The 20,459-nt window shown below is 35.7% G+C and overlaps 1 protein-coding gene and 1 pseudogene across 1 annotated transcript in view; both read right to left on the bottom strand.

Moving 5' to 3' along the window:
- The window catches only part of NXPH1 (neurexophilin 1), a 633,630-nt gene that overhangs the window by 15,048 nt on the left and 598,123 nt on the right, over nt 1-20,459 (bottom strand). The window lies entirely within an intron of this gene.
- On the bottom strand, nt 16,015-16,572 carry LOC122213182 (annotated as a pseudogene).

Genomic DNA, 20,459 nt, shown 5'->3' with positions numbered 1-20,459 from the left:
GAACAAACAAGTCATGGGGATGAAAGTATAGCATAGGGAATATAGTCAATGATATTGTAGTCGTGTTACAAGGTGAGAGATGGTAGCTACACTTGTAGTGAGCATAACTCAACATATAGAGTGAATCACTCTCTTGCACACCTGAAACTAAGGTAACATTGTGTGTCAACTATACTTAAAAATTAATAAAAATTAAAAAATTAAAGTTGAAAAATGCTTCTTTTGTTATATTTTGTAGCTTATTTCAAAAAAAAGAAAGAAAAAGCACTCACAGAGAATGGTGGTTGTCAGAGGCAGAAATGTGGGGGTAAGGGAAATGGATAAACAGGATCAAAAGGTACAAACTTCCAATAATAAGCGATGGGAATGTAATGTACAGCATAAAAATTATAATAATAATACTGTATTGCATATTTGAAATTTACTGAGAGTTCTACTTAAAAATTGTTGAACTAGAAAAAAATTTGTAACTGTGTATGAAGTCCGATTTTAATTAACCTCATTGTGATCATTTTGCAATATATAAATACCAAGTCATTATGTTGTATACCTGAATTATATAAATTATATCTTGAAAAAATTAACAAAACAAAAACACTATGTATATGAAAGCAACTGATACTACTCCATGCCCACCCTACTGGATTCTCTTTGTTTTTCATAAAAATTCCATTGCTTATCTCAGAATTTCCAGATGAACAACCATATTGTTTGCAGATAGTGATCATTTTACATTTGACTTTCTATTTCCTATGTCTCTTTTTTCTTCTTCTTTACTAATTACATTAACTGGGAACTCAGAACAATGTTAGATAATAATGGTATAAAGAACATTCTTGTCTTATTCCTTGTTTTAACGGGTTTATATGGTGAAAATGAAGACCCAACTAGGTCCAAAGGGTAAGAGGTGGAGAAGAAGTGAGAGCTGCATAAGAGTAATTATAAGACTGAAAAGGTAGGCTGAGGTAATTGGAAATCTTTTAAACACAGGAATCCATTGAAGGTTTGTCAGTGAAGAAATGAGGTAAGGTGACAGGGACATTTCAAAAGAGTTAAAGGTGTTGTGGACTATAAGTGGAGATGCAGGCTAAAGAGGGAGGAGGACAGTAACATTAATCTATGACTTTTTCCGAAAAGACTAAATTTCTAAATGGATTTTAATAGTACGCAAGTATTATAAATTGTAAATTATAAAATAATGAGACTATCTTTCATTTATAATTAGTGGAATCAGGCTATTCAGAGGCAATAAAGAGCAATTAATTCTTTGATCCACATCTCTTTAGAAGGCTTTACTTTAAGTGCTGGGGGAATTCGGAGATGTTAAAATCTTGTACCCTTTTCCCTAGAATACAAACATAATTGAGTAAATATATAAACTGACATATACCAGGTCATATAGGATAAGTACCAGGACTGGTGCAAAAGAAGTGCTCAGAAGAACATACTGGGAGAGATGGTCAGGAAGGCTTTATGTTTGAGGTTGAATTTGTACATATACTTGAAGAGAATGGGCTTTGACTGAGGATATAGAATGAGGAGTGTTTATATAAGACAGATGTGTGTATTTAGGCATTGCACTTCTGACTTAAGCAAAGCTGTAATGAAGGCAAAATATTGGGCAAGAACAGAACTATTTGATAGTAGGTTTTTGCCTGGTTTTTGTTTGTTTGTTTGTCTGTTTTTGGAGAAATGTCAAAATTACTAAAAACCCAAATCAAGGATACATGGTCCAGAACCTTTATTTTTTATTTGTTTTTTAATTTTTTTTTAAGTTTATGTATTCACTTTGAGGAGAGAGAGCACACAAGTGGGCAAGAGGCAGAGAGAGAGGGGTGGGGAGGGAGAATCCCAAGCAGGCTACACACTGTCAGTTCAGAGCCCAACATGGGGCTCGAACCCACAAACCAGGAGATCATAACCTGAGCTGAAACCAAGAGTCAGAGGCTTAACCAACTGAGTCACCCAGGTACCCCAGTCCAGAACATTTAATAAAGAAAGTTTTCAAATTTATTTTTTTTGTTATAGGGAAATGCAACAAATTTTATTGGCAAGAAGATACATGATTAGAGTATGTTTATTTATTGTTTGGTAACAGAAAGTAAGAAGAATGGATGTGAGTAGGAAGATGCCACTACCCTTGCCATGACATTGAATGTTCTCTAGTCTTTTTGTCTCCTGTTTGTAGCCAGTATCACAGATTGGCACCATCTATTTTCTGTACTATAATTCTATAAATGCAAATTTTGATTTATTTAAATATTGAAAACCAGGACAAGTGAAACTTCTTACTTTTACATTGCCAGGTATTTGTGTGAACTACTGTCATTCAACTGAATTTTAAAATTAATTAGTAGGTCTAAAACTTAACCCCAAGTGTCCTATTTATAAGGCCTATTCCAGTGCACATTTTAATTTCTTCTTTTTTAAGGAAAAATCAATAGCCCATCATATTTTATTAATTTCTAAAGTCAAACCTTGGTTAGTATATTCTGCTGGCACATAAGAGCCCTAAGCAGATCTGCCGCTGAACAGGAAGTCACACTTTTAGATATAACTTGAATAATACATTTTTTAATTAAAGAGAAAAACAGACAGTTATTCCCAGAAAGTACAGGGTAGCAATAGCATGACTCTTGCACTCTATAAAAATAGTTCTTACATTTTCAGTTTCTCTTATAAAAATGAAGAGCAAAGAAGCAGACCCATGCTTTCAATAACCACCACAATGAAAGCATAAAAGCATTCGCTTTGTTTCCTTGGTCAGGTATGTTTAGAAGGGCATAGAAGAAGTAAAGTAAAATTTGGCTTCTCAGATCCCGAATATTCTTCTTCCATGGTATCTCCTTCATGAACTCACAACTCATGAAAATAAAGAGTAAATGACACCAACCTGAAGTGCACTCATAGTCCCCATACCCCCCAAAATTGTACTTGAATTGGGGCTCTGCTGTATCCCTGTTGTGTTCAGTGAAGAAAGGGTGACAGCAGATCAGGACCCCCATGGAGAATAGGAATAATTATTAATAGGTTTGTTTCCCTCTGCCTCCATTGAGCATAGACTGTTCTCAGTGAAAATCCAAAGTATTAAATGGAAATTTCAGTTATGTGTAACAGAAGCTTTAGATGTACTAAAAAAGAAAAAAAAATGTTTTTCAAAGGCTCCCTTTCTTTGAAATAGACAAAAAGGAAAGGTGAAATTCATTTGAGAACTGTTCAAAAGCATTATAATCTCAGTAAAAGGGGAAAAATGAAAATATGTTCAAAGCCATCTTTGTTTCTTCAGAAATATTTTACAAATGAAATCAAGGAGTGTTTGCTTAGAGCAATAAAGTCAAACTCACCAGAGAATGAAAATGATATACATGGATGTTTATAGAAAAGTGTTCTTCATTTGAAGTAAATTTACTTTACAGAACATTGAACTTACAGGATTAAGGTGAATAACTATTAAGTTTCAGGAAATGGGCAGCCAGTAATGCAAGAACTTTCTACCTGAAATAAATTGTAAAGTATATTTTGGAAATATCTTAGAAAATGTGACTCTATTTACTAAAATTATGTAATAATTTGTGAATAATATAGAGAAACACTCACTTCTAAAATCCTAAGAGTTGAGGGCTGGGAGAATCAACTGTGTCATCATAATTTTCATTTGTGACCATTTGCCATAACTGGTGTCAGTTTTATGTTGCAATACAATAACGTAATAGAATTTCACCCATATTGTTAAAGTACATCTAAACTGATAGGAAGGGATTCTTTCACTCTCAAAGAGTATCTTCTTTACTCAATTCATGAAGGAGGAAACTTACTAAAAGTTAACAATGCTTGAATGGAACAAAGAGTGCTGCAAAGACATTTGGTCACTAGATTTAATGTAGAAGTTGTCATACATGTTCTCAGAGTACAGAATGGAAGTGTCCATCCTCTGCTCGGGTTTCCAAAGTGGGAACAGTTTCCTGTCTCATCCAATCAAAATAGTTGATGAAAGGATTCTTCTCAGGCTTGGGAGGGGGAAAGAGGACTCGATGTAGGAGGCTACTCTAATCATCTTTGGCTAAAATGGCGTCTGACAAGTAGATGAAGTAGTGTAAGCGCCATTTACTCATAAGAAAAGAACTTTGTGTTTAGAATCCTGTTCCGCACTGTTTAGCTGAGTAATTCCAAGGATGGTATAACTTCTTGAAGCCACAGTCTCCTCATCTGTGAAATGAGGATAAGAACATCTACCTCTCAGGGTTCTCAAAAGAACTTGCTCAGAACCGCTTAATAAAAAGTAGGAAATTGAACAAAATATATGTCTAACTACTATAATATATATACATAAGTATATTTATGAACACATGAATCAATTACCTTTCTGGCACTCACCATGCTCAAAGGATAAATACTAGTACATAGGCAGAAAACTGCTTTAGTGTTAAATATTATGGAGAATATACAAATATACATGAAATACCACATGGCTCCTTCCTTCAAAAAAATGTGTGTACAATGTCTTTTTATTTACTTACTGAATCCAAATAAAAAATTGAGGTGCTATTATTACCATCCCTTTTTTATAGAGGAGAGAATAAGACATTGTGTAGTATCAAGAGGTAGTAGAAGTAGTTAGTAGTGGTAGTGGTAGCAGGTGCTCTAAGTCCAAACAAGATGTGATGTCGTCTAAAGCCAGTGATCAAAAAAAGCTAGTGGTATTACAAGGAATTTGTTTATCCGTGAATAATTGGACTGAAAAATGAAAGAAATTTTTTAAAGGGTATTTTCGCAAAGGGAATGAGCAGTAGTTCTCAACCTAGTGGATCACAAGCTTTAGATAGGGCTATTTTAAAATACATACGTACTGGGGCGCCTGGGTGGCTCAGTCGGTTGAGCCGCCGACTTGGGCTCAGGTCATGATCTCCCAGTCTGTGAGTTCAAGCCCCGCGTCCGGCTCTGTGCTGACAGCTCAGAGCCTGGAGCCTGTTTCAGATTCTGTGTCTCCCTCTCTCTCTGACCCTCCCCCGTTCATGCTCTGTCTCTCTCTGTCTCAAAAATAAATAAAACGTTAAAAAAAAAGTACTTTTAAAATACATACGTACTAAAATGTAGTGGAATTGGTGTGAATATCTTGAAATTGACAACCAAACGTGTAATTTTATTATTAACTATTGGTGACACTATAATCTAAGGATTTTTTTTAAATGGCATGAAACAGTGGACCCAAAATCTGACCAGTATAACAAAAATCAATAGATAAAAGGTGAGAGAGCCTGGAATTATGGAGGCCCATGAGGAGGAGTTTCCAACTGTTTATACTGTTATAAAAGGGGAAGTAATGTTTATGTATGTGTGGAGAGAAAAGAAAGTGATTCTTTGGCAGTCTATAAACAGGAGTACAGAGTTTTAAATGATGTTTAAAGATAATATTTTAAAACATTTTATTTTTTGAAGTGCTTTCACGAACTTTATCAAAAAATCTTCAAATAACGTAAAAGGTGGAGCAAAACAGCCATTTCTTTCCTTGCTAAGTGTAAAAACTAAAGAATATGCAAACCACAGAATTTGCTCAGTCACAAATGTAGCAAGTGACAGCCATCAAAATGCAACCTATGTCTGTTCTCTCTTAATTACGTTTACCCCACTGTACCACACAGTCTTTCAAATGCACGTGTCATTGTTCTCTTTTTCACATCAGGTTATTTTCTAACTTGCAATGTACTTTCTCTGGGGAGGCTTTTGTGAAATTATAAAAAATAATAATCCTAGAATATTTAAGCTTCATGAAAAGTATAAATGTGTTTTATAAATATTGAATGGTAGGTGACTAGAAGTATTAAAATAGTTACTGACTACGTTACTACCGATAATTAAACATACTTTTTTAAAGAGCTGCTCTTTGAGGATTCTATTTATTTTCAAATCCAGTATCTGGCAATGCCCTCTCTTACTGTGGCCTTTTGTACTGGCTGTTTCCCCCCACCCATAAAATCTGTTAGATTCTATTGGCATAAATAAATGGAGGCACTATCCTCAACAACTGAAACCAACAAAGAGCAAAGATGGTGTTAATTGGGAACCAAAGAAAGAAAAACAGTGAGAATGAATGTTGTGAGGATATTTTAAATCCAAGAGAAGAACTGGCTTGATTGATCGTTGGGAATACTCTGTCCATAAGGAAGAGTGGTTCCTAACGAGGATGGATGTATCATCTAAGTGCATACGAAACGGCAGCCGCAAGGAAGAAATTGTGATGCATGTAGAGTGCCTTTTCTTTGAACAGTGCCTGTTATGAGACCACATCTGAAGCCAGTAGAAAGCATTCTCCTATGTATTGTACAATAAGTAAAATGGCATGATGGAAACAAATATCATCAAGCTATAAGAGGCTACAAATTGTGAGTCCTTTGTTTTCCAAACAAAAGAATTTTCCACTGTCCAAATGTCTGACAAGCAGACACTGTATCTTTTACTCAGTTGAGAATTTGTTTCAGCTTCATAATCAAGATGAATTGCTGCAGGATAAGAAAATTATTTTGTAGGAGAATAAAAGACATTTGTAGGGTTGGATATATTAATAACTAATGATTTTAGTTCAGATTTTATTGAAAACAATTGAGGCAGACAAGACAATGAATGTAAGAAAAGCATGATTTGCAACTATTTGCTGGAAGCCTGTAAATAATTGTGCATATTCACTTGTTTTTACTTACCAGTAATTCCAAAGAAAATGTATATATAAATATGTAGCAAAGATTTATTCCCAAAATAAATATTGCACCTAACACTTTGCACAGAGAAAAAAAAATTACAGAAGATACAAATACTTTTGTCCATCATGCTACATGAAAGGATAAGAAATTATATTTCATTTCCAAGTAACAATAATACTACCTTATGGTTACATGGTACATTTTGTCTGGGAGCTGGAAAGGTCAACTCCATGCAAGGTAGAGCAGGATTTTATCATTAAAATTAATAACATTTCTGGTGGTGAAAATTCAAAAGTGATAAATAGCATCTGATTTTTGCTGTGTTGGCACAATACAGCCACTGAGAAAAATTTAGAAATTTGTGGCGTCATATTTTCAGATCCATAAATAGATAAAAAGAACCATCTGGAGACTTCTATAAATTTTGCATGTATTTCTCAGGAGTGAAGTTTGAATCCTAAAGGTAAAAAATATGTCAAATATAAAGGGTTCCTCTTCTATTTAAACTATTCACTTAAGATCATTTAAAGCCCTTGCTTGGATTTGGAAATCTGTGAGATTACTAAATAATTTTCTAGAAATACAAAAGACAAAAATATTTACTTCAATATAACATGAAATTCTGACATATTTCATCTGTCATGACATAGTTCATATATAGTTCAATATATTCTCATTGTACTAGTGAAAATAGTTAACTCAAAATTATAGTTTGGTCCCAACCAATAGTTACCTGTGATCACTGGTCTTCTGATCATTGTATCTATTCTTATCTTCCAGAAAGAGACCTTACGATATATTGTTAACAAAGAAGATAAAAGACAAGCTCTATGTGCTTCCTGTAGATGTCACTTACCAGTAATACTTAGCATTGACTACACTATAATTTTAGATGACATTTTAAAATATATAAACATATATTCAAAGGTATTTTATATAACCACCTCTCAGAATTTCAAAGGCAAAATAAGTTTTAGGAGTCATCTAATCCTCCCTAATTTCACAGCCAAGGAAACTGGAGCACAGAGAAATTAAAGTGACTTTGCTTTAGGTTATGCAATATTAGTAGAACTAGTTCAAAAATCTTGGTCTATTGATTTGCTTTGCTTATATTATTCTCAACTGTTGATTTAAGAGTAGATTAAGACTTGTAATTTGCTTATTTGTGTGTACTAAAAGGATGGAAGTATCAAGAGCACTGAAATTTTCAGCATAGAATTTTTAGTTTTAATAATTTCTTAGATGATGGATTTCATTATTTTAATTAGTATTATGCTGCAATTAAAATCACTGTGACCTGAATAAAATGTGAGTGAACTTCAATGAGTAATCTGTATTAATTCATTCATTCAATCACTATATACTAGGTTCCTACTAATTGTAAGGCACTGTTTTAGACATTCAGAGTACAGGGACAAACAAAAAATAAACCAATTTCATACAATATTTTAAGAAAAAGTTGACACAAAATAAATATGTTAATTGGTGATCAATTCTTAGGAGAAAAAAAGAATACACTTTGTAAGGAAGTCTAAGAAATGAAATAGAGTTTCATTTAAGTAAGGTGTTCAGAAAAGCCCAAATTGAGGTGTTAAAACTTGATTGGCAAGTGAAGAAGCCAGAAGGAAGAACATTACTGGAGGCAGGAATAGCAGGTGCTGAGATCTTCCATGGGGAGAGTGCCTGGTGTCCTTAAGAAGCAGTGGAAGGTTTAGAGTAGTGGAATATAGGACAGAGTTGCTAGGAAAGGAGATCAGAGCAGGTGTAAGAGAGCCATGGACTGGGGAAGATTGTTAGTTCAAGACATGAACTCTTAGATTTGAAGCCTTACAAGAGCTCTGAGCAGAGAAATGATCTATTCTTTCTTATATTATAACAAGATCACTCTGGTTCCTCTGTTGAAGATCAACTTTAGTGGAACAAGAGTAAAAGCAGGGAGACCAATAGGAGGCCATTGCAATCAAGCAGGCAAAAGATGATGTGGCATTGAAAATTTTACCCCTAAACTCAGTACTCTGGGAAATCCATCCCCTACACTATAACAGATCAGTCAGGAAACAGACACATCATTCAAATGGGGTAATTTGATATTTTAATAAAGGAATTCCTTCCAAGAGTGTCTCAAGATTTTAAGACATTGTCGTTAGTGTAATTCATTGAGGCGAGTAATAATAGAGAAAAAAGTGCTACTGTATGGGTCTAAATAGGCAACGGGAGCAAGATATTACTGGAACCTAAAAAGCATAGCTATATGGAAAGGGCCGCCTAATGGAAGTCACCCTTTCCTAAAGGGGAGTAGTCAGCACATCACCCATGAACACAGAGATACTTTGAGAAATAAATGCCCCTACATCACTCTCCCCTCTCAGGATGGAGAGTAAACTAGAAGCACAAACAGAAGGTAACAACATACTGCCCTAATTCACCCTAAGTATACTTACATACACAGTAAACTGTTAAGAACTTACTATATTTTGTTTAGAGAGAACGCATATGTGCAGAAATTTAAAATACATATATTCATGAAAATAATTCATGAATATGACTAACTCATTAAAGTTGTTAATGTGTTCTTATTCTTGGGCAATGGTGTATAAAGTTTATATATGATGGAATTTATTTTTAATGAAATTATTCTATTCAGTATGTCAGTGGAAAAAATGATGTATGTTTACTCATCTGTATAATACCAAGTCATATATTTAGGAATTATTATTTGGAGTTATTGAACATGTGTTGGGCACTTCAGAGATTTTTCAGAAGATAAAAGCATACTTAATTCATTTGAAGTTCTGCTTATCTTAACCAGTTAGTCTCTCTTCTCTCTTTTCCTGACCTTCATAGCACCCTCAGTTGAAACAGATAGTTCAGACGGAGGAAAACCATAGCATTTCTAAAGGCTCAGTAATTTCTCAAGCTGATTCCTACTTTCAGAGTAATTCAGAGTAAATTCAGTACCTCTTATCCCAGTAGAATTCTCAAACATAGAAAAGAACAACACTATAATAAAAGTAAATATTATGTTTTATAGTCCTTTTTATTTTTCAAAGCATTTTCACATGTAAGAACTCAACTGGTAAGGAAAACATGAATAGCAAAAACCACTTACAAACTTAACTACAGCAGTAGAATCTTTGGGTTTTATGGAAAATGGATGTTGTCAGCAGTCCAAACAAAACAAAACAAAACAACACCCCACATCCCAAAACAATAGTGTAATGTAAGTTCAAATGACTGAAGTTACTCAGAAACCACTGAATGTAGAATTCAGTGAAGATTACAGTGAAAAATTTCATGGGGCAGAAGTCAATCTTTCCATCCCTGCTCTTTCACTTGAACATTCAAATAAACTTCTGCTGTGATTCCTAGGTGTATTTCCAGCTATTAAACAATTGAAATGAACCAGGTGAAGAGGAATGGAGAACGTACTTCACTGATAATTCATCTTCTTTCCCATTTCCTTGACTGAATCAACAAGTAAGCTCCAACCCATTCCACAAGAAATATTTTTTTTTGATACTTGTTTTTGTTTCTATAAGAAGATATATTCCAGACGCTACTATCATGCATGGTCATTTAGTTTCTTAGATAGTCCACAAAATTGTATTTAATCTATGACTTATTTGAATTACACTATTATGAGAATGATAATTCCTTATTTTGCTCTGGGAAAATACATTATGAGTTCCAACAAGAGAGTTAGGAAACTGATATGTAGTTCTGGGCTGGTAGAATGAAAAGAATATGTGCTTTATAATTAGATATTTTTTTTTTTTACAAACGCTTAGATATTTCTCAATATGATATTCTAAACACTTTATAAATATTAACTCATTCACTCCTAATAATGACCCCTGGAAAAGGGTTTATCTTTATCATTCAAATTTCATGAATAAGAATCCTGAAGCACAAGAGGTTAAATAACTAACCAAAAGTCACATAACTTACAAGTGGTGAAGTGAGGATCTTAAATCAGTCTCTACTCCTAATGCGAAGGAAACATATCATACCTAAGAAAATTATAAGGATCCAATGAAATATTTAAGTGCTATCACCCTAATGTGACTGGCACATAGCCAGAACTTAATAAATATTAGCTATTATTAGCTGTTTATATTAAAATTGGTGCCAAATAAAATTAACAACTCAGGAAACAACAGATGTTGGCGAGGCTGCAGAGAAAGGGGAACACTTCTGCACTGTTGGTGGGAATGTAAACTGGTGCAGCCACTCTGGAAAACAGTATGGAGGTTTCTCAAAAAATTAAAAATAGAACTACCCTATGACCCAGCAATTGCACTGCTAGGTATTTATTCAAAGGATACAAAAATGCCAATTTGAAGGGGAACATACACTCCAATGTTTGTAGCAGCACTATTGACAATAGCCAAATTATGGGAAGAACCCAAATGTCCATCGACTGATGAATGGATAAAGATGTGTCATATATATATACATACATATATATATATGTATATATATACACACACACAAACACACATATATATACACACACACACACAAACACACATGCAATGGAATATTACTCAGAGATCAAAAAGAATGCAATCTTGCCATTTGCAACAACATGGATGGATCTACAGTGTATAATGCTAAGTGAAATAAGTCAGTCAGAGAAAGACAAATATCATATTATTTCACACATATGTGGAATTTAAGAAACAAAACAGATGAACATATGGGAAGGGAAGGAAAAATAAGATGAAAACAGAAATGGAGGCAAACCATAAGAGACTCTTAAATACAGAGAACAAACTGAGGGTTACTGGAGGGGATTTGGGTGGGGGAATGGGCTAAATTGGTGATGGGCATTAAGGAGGGCACTTGTTGAGATGAACACTGGGTGTTATATGTAAGTGATGAATCACTGAAGTCTTTTCCTGGAACTATTACTACACTATATGTTAACAAACTTGGATTGAAATCTTTTAAAAAGATAATTTCAAGTAGAAATAAGTTTAAACACATATTAATTGTTCAATCACTGTTTAACCCCATTCTCCTTCCAATTCCCTCACATGTAGAAAAGACTACACTAGGGGTGCCTGGGTGGCTCAGTTGGTTAAGCATCCAACTTCAGCTGAGGTCATGATCTCATGGTTTGTGAGTTCCAGCTCCATGTCAGGCTCTGTGCTGACAGCACCAGTCAGCTTCAGATCCTCTGTCTCCCTCCCTCTCCGCCCCCCCATTTACTCTCTCTCTCTACCTCTCTCTCTTTTTCGTAAATTAATTAATTAATTAATTAATTTTTTAAAAGACTGCACTGTAGTTTCCCTCAAACTCATGAAAAGGGTAAAGCATTTTGCTCTTTAGTTGACCCAGCACTATGAAGTGGAAAAATCATTCATCTCTTACCACCCATCGCCCAAGATTAGAAGTGTTTCATATTCCCTCATTTGAGGATCCTCTTTTCCTTTAGGACAAAACTTTAGCCTTCTGTGCTTGGGAAAAAAAAAAAAAAAAACGCACCAAGAAATTCACAAACAGCAGCAAGTTGTAACTATGACTCCCTCACATGCAAAGATCACAAAAACTTCAGAAGTTTATCAAACTCCTGGACTACTAAAGACTACATTGTAATCCTCAGTAGTATGGATTCAACAATGTACGTGGAATGGAATATTAGAGGTCATTAAAGTAGTCACAGCATCCACTAGTGTGCATATGAAGCTATTCAATATTATGCATGTGAAGCTATTCAATATAAAGCATATGAAGATATTCAATATAATGAAAGAAGAGAAAAAGACTATGAATAAAAATGCCTTGCTTCTTGACAAAATTGCTCATCTACCTGTGAGACCTTCAACAAGCCAGTCAGTGTAAAGTAAGTCTCAGGTTTTTTTATTTGTAAAACAAAGGCCATGATGCCTTTCTTGCTCATCACAGCATCTATGGGGAATACTATCTACTCTCCCAATGTTCTGGTTTCTTCTCCCAAACAGTGAAATATCCTCAAGTTTCTTCCTTAAAACAAACAAATGAGTTAACAAACAAAAAACAACCTTGTCTTACTCTACTTTCTTCTCCAAGAATTACCTGATTTCTCTCCCATTTATTGTCAGATTTACTGAAAGGACTATATAACTGCTAACTATACTTTCTTATCCATCCTTCACTTTCTCACTTACTCACCGCTTCCTCCATTCTGTCTTTGATTCATCCCTTAACAAAATCTGTTTTTATTGTGGTCACTAATAACTTCCAAATTTCAAGTCCAATGGAGATTTTTCATCATTAGTCAGTAGAAGTCAATACATTTGGGCACTCCTTATTCAGAATACTCTTTTTTTTTTGGTACTTTTGATTCAAAATTCAGAGTTCTTTTCTATGCCTCCCTTTTCTCATACTACATACCCTGCAGAGATGATATTGTCCACTACTCTGATTTTAATTTCCTTGCATATAGATTCTTGGGAAATATCCTGGGCCCCAGTGCAGTATCTCTTGCCCTAATGCCCAGCTGACAACAGCTCCTGATGTCTATAGTAAGTGAAACCTATAACCTGTTACCTGATTTGTCAGACTAATGATGCTCTTCCCTACTCTGGCTACACAGGCTACTACGATGCCATGTGGTACATTCAGTGGTCTTCAGACCCCAAAAGGGCACCCCCTCCACAGCCTATGGCATTGTGGATACTGCAGAGACATCACTGCTCCCTTTCCTTCCCCTTCTCTAGGGCTCTTTTACCAACTGGAAATTCTTTGGTGTGAGGTGGCAGGTCAGACCGTTTCCCAGCTATCTGCAGCCTCCTTCTCTGGGGCTTAAAGGAAAACTAGAAAGTCCTGTGGAAAATGAGAAGTCTGCCTTTGCCCTTTCTCAACTGGTTATGCTACTGCCTTACATTCTACCTGGGTAGCCACATGTTGTAAATGACATTCCCTTCAGGGGAACATTGAAATTTTTCTAATATGTAGCTAGAAAAGTGAGAAACAAATATTCTTGTTTTAGAATTCCTGAAAATACATTCGGTGTTTCTATTGCTAGAATTATTATAGTGTGTACTGAGCAGAAGAGAAGGGAAGAACAAAGAGAATGGATTTATCCTGCAATTTCTGTCTTTCCTGAGCCAGCTCCCCTCTGGCAATGGGAATGGCAACTTTCATTTTCATTTTCCTCAGTTTACAATTTACTCTTCCCTTTTCTGGGGCCAATATATCAATATATACATAAATATAGTCAATATATATTCAATACTATTCAATACTGTATTAATTTATGTATATAATTATATATCATATTCAATTATACACACACACATAATGGGTTCTATTTCTCTGGAGAACCCTAATACAAGGTTTTATGTCCTTGAGTATCTGTTGATGAATCAAAGGTTAAATGAGATAGTGAAAGTAAGCATGTTTTCTAACTCTAGTTAAGTATGACATGGGGTAATGGGCCAGTATATTGACCAACAGTGGGCTCTGATTGCCCACTTGGCCCACCAGACTACAGTGCAGAATATGAAAGGAAACACTGCTAATATTTTCTACAATACAGAAGGATAGCCAAGTAAAAATTTTATGCATCAATTCATTAAGTCTCCAAAGACCATTTAATTTTAATGACTTTTATTGCGTAAGTCTGCAGTATAACATGATACGACTTCTGATCATGTCTTTCTGTGGGATTCTGGAATTTGTGTTAAAGATCACTGAAAGTTTGGAAATGACATCTCTAAAATTAAAGTTTAGTGGCTATGGCCATGTTTATTTGCCAAAGGCAAGGTTGGTGATGTAAATATATGATCTATTTCAGCTGGTTATGCAGCATCCTAATAAATGCACTGACTCATGCTGTGATTTTAGTCACTTGAGATGAGCTGTTTGGATTAAACCCTTTTCCCCCTGACTCAAAATAATTTTTTTGTCTTATCTTTACTACCTTCTACAAATTTATGTAGACAGGCTGTGCAAATGGTGGAAGGAGGATAAAGAAACCTCTTTTGCTTTGAAAATTTGCATTTTGATTTGTGCGGTGTTAAAGTTGTTCAGAGGTGGTTAAAACTGGAAAAGAACCTGAGCGAAAATGGAAACAGCTGGGGGTATACAGCTAAGTGTTTTCCCGATAAATATCCATTGGAATTATTCAGGGAGAAAGAAGGCAAACAACAACAACAACAACAAAAAGATTTAGAAGTTTGATATTCCAAAGGGCACTAGAAATCGCTTAAAACAGAATTCTTTCATGCTAAAAGTAGAGAATACAAAAGTGTTAAGAAGGCAATTATCACCTGTAACCTAAATATCAATTAACTCTAGATGGAAACTAATGGATTCATAAATTCTGAAAGTGAATTATCGCTTCCTCAAGGAAGAAACACAGCATATTCATCCATTCATTCAGACATTATTTATTAATAATCTAATGTGACAGGCAGTTGGGTTTCAGTCACAAAATATGAGAAATTGGTGAGACACAAACAAGCAATGAAACACATGGATAAACAAGATACCCAAAGGCTATAGGAGGTAATGTAGGAGAAATAAGCAGATGTTTAGATAGGGAAAACAGAAGTTCAAAGTGGGAAATCTTCCAGACAGGATAGTCAGGAAACACCTCTCTCAGTTTGTGACATTTCATCTGAGATCTAAAGAATAAGAAGAATCATAAGAAAATTGCTCAGGCAGAGCTGAGAGTGGATACAAAGACTCTAAAGTTAGAAATCTCCATGTCTCCAAAGAAGACAAAGAACACCTCAGCTGAAGAAAAAGCGAGGGGAAACATGAAGGGTAGAAACCCAGACAGGAGTCAAATCACTCAGCATCTTATAGACCAGGATAAGGAGTTTTTCAATTGCATCCTAGCACAACAGAAAGCTATTGAGAGGTTTTAAATGGACAAGTGTTATGATCATGAATGATCTTTCAAAAAGATTTGTTTTGTGGGAAAATAAAAGGAAGAAATAGAAAAACACTCATTAATTAGAAGACTTCTAGGAATAGAGATGGGTAGGGGTTGGACTAGGGAGAGGCAGGACAAAGAATGTATTGTATAGACATGTATTTTGGAAGAAGAACTAAAAAAATGTGTATTTTGAGCACATATAACTTAAAAAGAAAGGAATTAAGAATGATTTTTGTCTACAGCAAGTGATGGTGCCAGTATAAAAAATGGAAGATATCTGGTAGGTGGAGAGGGAAATCAGCTGATCTATTTTTTTGTGCTGGTTTTTTTTTTTTTTTTTTTTTTCATTAGAGGTCTTTCACTCATCTTTAAAATATCACAAATAGGTCTTAGGAATCATCCAGCATTTTTCTGTTTCCATATTGGACAACTTTTAAACCTTATTCATTACCCTGCTATATAAACTTTTCCTTTTTCAGAGGTATAGTGACCATCCAAATTTTTTCTAACAGTCGTGTTTTTAACTGTTGTGTCTTGCTGAATCAAAGCAGCTGAATTTGATACAAGTTTAATGTCATTTTCTTTAAGAATAATTCATCTGTCTGGACTTGAAATACTGAATAAGCAATGCCCCACATCATCTGAACCCTGTGAGTATATTTTTCAACCAAGAAACATTTAATTTCAATGAGAGATCCATTCTAAATAACAAGGTTGATGGGAGGTGGCACAAATCTCATCCTGTAAAAGAAGCCACTGTGATCCCCTTGATCATGTTGTATATGACTACAGATAATGTGAACAGTCATCAGGGCCTTTCTATTTCCCCACTGTTTGTCAAAGTGTAGTCTCTTTTCATTCCAAGGAGACGGAATTCTACATTGATGTGATGGAAGTCCCTCCACAGAGTTCCTCCCAGGTCCTTGAAAATAATCGTGCATCCTTTCAAAGTGATGTTACATTTTCTGGAATGTCAACAGTCTGATTGCTGAGAATGTTCTTCATCTCACAGTAGATGTGGCAAAAAGCTCAAATGATCTGTTTTGAATGTATTATATTTTAATTGCCCCCAGGGACGATGTCAGAAAAACAGCTGAATATATGTGACTAAAGCTCAGAGAAGAGATCTGGACTGAAGATAGAATCTGGGAGTCATCAGCATATAGGTAAATATTAATTACAGTCATGGAACTAGTTAAGATCATTATTTGGCAGCTGTTAGAGACCAAAGCTAACTAACATGTGTGGAGGAAACCTAAAAAGTCTTGTAACGTTAAACCTGAAATCTGAAACCTGAAACCATTTTGCTGAAGAAATTATCAGAGAGGAGTGATCTACACTCAATTTGGGTATTATTTCCTGATTCATCTATACCTCAAATTCACTCTATTTAGCTATTCTACTCTATTCATTCTATTTAGTTATACAAGGCCTCTTGCATTATTCAAAGAAGCTCCTATAATTCTATCACTTTTATTATTTTTTTAGCTTATTTATTTTTGAGAGAGAGAGAGAGCAGGAGAGGGTCAGAGAGAGAGGGAGAGAGAATCCCAAGCAGGCTCCACAGTGTCAGCACAGACCCTGATGTGGGGCTTGACTCACAAACTAAGATATCAGGACCTGAGCCAAAATCAAGAGTCAGATGCTTAACCAACTGAGCCACCCAGGTGTCCCATCTATCACGTTTATATACTATTTTCAAAGAATGAATTAGCACATTAAAGAGATTGGTGATTTACATTAAGACTTCATTGGAACACTTAAATTTACAAATGACAAAGAGCGGGCTAATGAATGTGTTGACAAAGGTAAGGCTCAGGTGATCAATGACAGAAACAACTATCATAAAAACTCAGTAGTCCAGAGTGATGACCTGGAACATTAGAAAGAAATGAAATTAGTTGATATGAAAAGTTACATATTGCAGTTGAAATAATTACTCAGGTAGAAGATAGAGGAAACTTAACTCTGTAATCACTTTTATTTAAAAAAATAAAAGTTAAACTTCAATTAACTATGTGAATGCAGGTACTTAAAATGCAAATTTAAGCTGTGTGGTTATCAGTTCAAAATCAGACCTGAAGTGTAATCCAGGCCACCACCTTGCAGTCCTATGACTTTGGAGCCTATTTTTTTTCCTTCTCAGAGAGAGAGAGAGTACATGCATGAATGGGGGGCAGGGCAGAGGGGGAAGGAGAGAAAGAGAGAAGTGAAAAGCAGAAAAGAAAGCAATCAGAAGAGAATGCACCAAGCTGCTATGATCTGACCTCTTCACTTATTTGTATCTGTACCTATACACTCTGATTTCCCTTCTGTTACTTTGAATGAACAACCTATGCTTTCAGTGAAGGACATCCCTTCCACGTACACCTGCTCAAACACATCACTCCAGAAAATTTTTTCTTTCTCTTGGATATTATTATTTTCCCTCTTGACTAAATTATCCCCCTCCCAAAATATACACGATGTGCTATTTCTCCAATCTTGATAAAATGGGGAAAAAAGCAATACTAGGAATTTATCCAAAGGATACAAAAAATACTAATTTGAAGGGGCACCTGCACCCTAACATTTATAGCAGCACTATTGACAACAGCCGAAGTATGGAAAGAGCCCACATGTCCATCCACTGATGAATGGATAAAGAAGATGTGGTATTTGGGGCGCCTGTGTGGCTGAGTTGGTTGGGTGTCCGATTTCAGCTCAGGTCATGATCTCACAGTTCATGAGTTTGAGCCCCGCATCAGGCTCTGTGCTGACAGCTCAGAGCCTGGAGCCTGCTCCAGATTCTGTGTCTCCCTCTCTCTCTGCTCTTCTCTGCTTATGCTCTCTCTCTCTCTCTCTCTCAAAATAAATAAACATTAAAAAAAAAAAAAAAGATGTGGTGTATATATATGCAATGGAACATTACTTGGTGAAGAGAAAGAATGAAATCCTGCCATTTGCAACAATGTGGTTGGAACTGGAGGCTATTATGCTAAGTAAATCTGTCAAAGAAAGACATTGATATCAATCATATGTGGAATTTGAGAAACTCAACAGATGAACTTAGGGGAAGGGAAGAAAAAATAAGATAAAAACAGACAGGGAGGCAATCCTGTACTTAAGACTGTCTTAAGTACAGAGAACAAACTGAGAGTTGCTGGAGGGGGTTGGAGGTGTTAAATGGGTGGCAGGCATTAAGGAGGGCACTTGGGATGAGCACTGGTTGTCATATGTAAGAGATGAATCACTGAGTTCTCCCGAAGCCAAGACTACATTGTATGTTAAAGTGGGGGGGGGGGGGGGAAGCAATCCCGCAATACTACATACTTCAGCTACTTAGATTGCTCTCCCTTAGAGGAAAACTTCTATACAGTTCCTTTATAAGCTGCTCTTAGCTCCCTTTCCCCCATTCTCTCCTTAATGCAGTCCAATCAGTATTTCATCCCATATGCCACCAAAACATCCCTCAAGGTTATCACTATCTCCACATTGTTCGAAGCCAATAAATTCTCCATCCTCAGCTTATCTGAAAGACCAGCAGTATTAATATGGCTGATGATGGTCTCCTTGATATATTCTCTTCACTGATCATCAAGGATTTCACGTGTTCTTTCCCCATTTTACTAGCTGCTCCTTCTCATCCCACTTTTAGTTTTATAATACCTACATGACCTCCTTACAAACTGGAAAGGCCCAAGCCTCAGTTCTAAGTTTAAAACTTCTTCTATACCAGTATTCTCCTTTGATCTCATCCATGAATTTTGTTAGCTGAAAATTTACAAATTTATATCACCAGCTCAGATCTCTCTGCTAAACTGTAGATGTGTGGCTGCCTACTAAAAGGGATACCTATTGTGAGGTGTTAGCAATCTCAAAGACTAAACTCATGACCTATACCCCCAACCCTCCAAACCTGTCCTTCCCACAATCTTTCTAAAAGCAGTAAATAAACCAACACCCTGTCCTTCCCATTGCCCAGGCCAAAAATATGAAAACTAAAAAGTCATTCAGGAGTACTATTTTTTCCTCTTATACCTCTTCTCTGTCAGCACATTCTTTTGTTTTTACCTTCAAAATATATGCAGTATCTGAATATTTCTCATTATCTCTGCTACTTCTGTCTTGATACAAGCCACTATTATCATTTACTTGGATTATTGCAATAACCTTCTAATTCAGAAGTGTGCACTGTTCTCTGTAAAGCATTGAATAGAAAGTATTTTAGGTACTGCAGGCCATTAGGCCCCATTGTAACTATGTAACTCTACCATAATGTGAAAGAAGCCATCAACAATATGCAATTGAATAAATGTGGCTGTGTATCAATATTTGAAATAAAAATCATAGCCCATGATGTGTTTACTTAAAACTGCTTGCGGGAGTGCCCGAGTAGCTCAGTCAATTACGTGTCCAAGTCTTGATTTAGGCTCAGGTCATGATCTATCTCATGGTTTGTGAGAATGAGCCCCATGCAAAATGATTCTCTCTGTCTTCCCCTCCCCCCTCAATCTACTCCTTCCCCATGCACTCCCCCTCTCTCTCAAAATAAACTTTAAAACAAAACAAAAAATAACTCCTTGTGTGCCCCATTTCATTCATAGCAAAAGCCAGAAATTCTTATTGCACACTGAGTTTTTAAATAATATGTTTCCCCAGTTTTGCTCACTATGATCCAGCCACATTGCTTTTTCTGCTGATCTTTGAAACCACCACACATATGAGGGCATCTGTCTTTTCTGATCCCCCTGTTGAGAGAACTTTCTAGAACTCACACAACTGGAGAACTCACTCTTCACCTTCCTCAGTCCGTGGTCAGATGTCACATTTTCAGTAAAGCCTTTCCTCTCTAAGAAATTACAATCCCTTTCCTCCCAACATGCTCCATTCTCCTTTCCTGCTTAATTTTT

This window comes from Panthera leo, chromosome A2, assembly GCF_018350215.1.
Source record: "Panthera leo isolate Ple1 chromosome A2, P.leo_Ple1_pat1.1, whole genome shotgun sequence".
Classification (NCBI taxonomy): Eukaryota; Metazoa; Chordata; class Mammalia; order Carnivora; family Felidae; genus Panthera; species Panthera leo.
The sequence above is the reverse complement of the archived record's forward strand: the minus strand, read 5'-3'. Positions and strand labels throughout refer to the sequence as shown.